Here is a 2,075-nt window from a genome sequence, read left to right as displayed (position 1 = left end):
AAGTGCCATTTTCCTGTCCGGACGGGGAGGCTTTATCATTCCCACATGAAGCCACCCTTAAGTCCTCTGAGGCGTGTCTGTCTGCATGGCTTGTATTTTGGAAAGGTTTTTTTTTTAATGGAGACTGACTTTGAAAAATGTTTCCGCCGGCGCCTCGCGATCCATGTGAGATTGTAGCAAGAACGCAGCAACGGTGGTGCTCGCTGTAGTTGTGGCCGAGTGGTTAAGGCGATGGACTAGAAATCCATTGGGGTTTCCCCGCGCAGGTTCGAATCCTGCCGACTACGGTGTCCTCCTCACATCGTTGTGTGCTGGCGCAAGCAAGGAAAAGTGCCTTTCTGCTTTTCCTGGTGGTTTTAAAACGCGAGATCGCTTGTACCCGCTGCCTTGGAAAGAAATGTCTACATGTTTACTTGCACATTGTCTATTGTTTGTTTGTACATTGTATTGATGCACTGTTTGCACTTTGTCTTGTTTTTTACACTTGTTTTACAATCGAGAGACCTTCTGTAAGTAAGAATTCCATTGTACCAGTACCGGTTACATATGGCAATAAAGTTCAAGTTCAAATGCTTCAGCGTCCGCAAACGGCATTTTGCAGCTGGAAGCAGATGGCGACGCTTTTTGCGGTCGCGTGTCTTGTGCCCCATTTCCGGCCTTTAACATCGAATCAATAAAGCTGTTAGAACCGACACCATAGGTGCTTTTCTTACAACTTTTGATCTGACTCAGTTTCGGAATGCAATTCCTGAACACTGCGAGAGACAACCTACAGATGCAGCCATTCAAAATGAGCGGTAAAAACCCGTAGTACAGTAACAAACCCGCAGGGCACCGTAGGGCACCGCGGTAAGTGATTGGCTGGTCAAAATGACCGACAGGGGCACTCGTGGTGCCTTTACTGTGCACCTTTACTAATGTCTTTACTGTGAACATTTCAATCCGCTTAGTTTTGAATATTTATATGGAATTTTACCACTAAAGGGAAATTTTAGTAGCTGAGCATAAAAAGAAGAGGAGCATAACGCATCTGAAGGTCATAAACGATATTAATTTAGGAACATAAACATTACTGTATGTACATAAACTGTACTGTGTATGGCTGGTCTTGATAGTTTAAAGAAAAAATACACACCAGTCTTCCATTTCTCCCTAAACATTTTAAGCATGAAAGTTTTATGAAACAGTACCCAAATATGTGATTGCTGTATAGAATGAATTTTAATTTTTAAAAATTATTTAACATGAAAATTAAGCTGTTTACATCTTCCGCCTGAGAACAGTCACCCGTTGCTACCCAACGCAGAAACACAGCCACTAACTAGCAAAGAGAGGACATTAGCTAGCCAATATGATAAAGAAATAAATGATTATTTTATTTCTTTTGCACATTTATTTGAACATTTCCATCGATTGTACAAGCACTTGGAAACTGTCCAATCCCTAGTTCATCAAGCATTTACCGGTCTGGTGCCGGTCTGTGTCTTCTAGGATATAATGCCAGCGAACTCTTGTTTTTATGTCCACTATAACTACGCTGGGCAAACGTTCCGAGGTCAAATTCTTCCAGCACGGGGGTACCTTTAAAGCGGAGACGACGGCACCGAAATTTTTTGGCGCGCCTTCTCTTTAAAGCCCTGGCCAAATATGAAGACAGTACGTACAGTTATAATTCAAACGGAATTAAAAACTACACATCCCAGTTACCATGGTGGTGCTTGTGATCATTGCGTTTAACCAACGAAACAGGGCGAAAAATCAGTCACATGACTTTGGGGCAGAGTTTCGAAAGCTTAACCTATCAGCAACAAAGCGAAATTTACACGATAGGCTACCTCAATCTGTCAGTTACACGACTGTGTATGTCGCTTAAGCCACTCCTATTTGGCATTTTAGTTATGGAGGCGAGAAGACGCCCCCCCCCTCCCCCCTCTGGGTGTCTGATTTGCCGCCATCTTTAACTGTTCGGTGTCTGAATCGGAGTAGCTACGCGTACGAAATAAAGTTAATCCTAGCTACAAAACATATATTTTTGTGGTAAGAGGGCGCAAAACATCAGTATTTACTGCTATTAA

At 42.7% G+C, this 2,075-nt stretch overlaps 1 non-coding gene across 1 annotated transcript; it reads left to right on the top strand.

Annotated features, from left to right (window-relative positions):
• The first annotated feature begins 205 nt into the window (after nt 1-205).
• Nucleotides 206-287, top strand: trnas-aga (transfer RNA serine (anticodon AGA)). Its single transcript has one exon. It is a non-coding gene; the product is annotated as a tRNA-Ser (tRNA).
• Nucleotides 288-2,075: the final 1,788 nt, after the last annotated feature.

This window comes from Atractosteus spatula (genome assembly GCF_055471065.1).
Source record: "Atractosteus spatula isolate fAtrSpa1 chromosome 16 unlocalized genomic scaffold, fAtrSpa1.hap1 SUPER_16_unloc_1, whole genome shotgun sequence".
Lineage (NCBI taxonomy): Eukaryota > Metazoa > Chordata > Actinopteri > Semionotiformes > Lepisosteidae > Atractosteus > Atractosteus spatula.
This window is presented reverse-complemented; position numbering and strand designations above follow the sequence as displayed.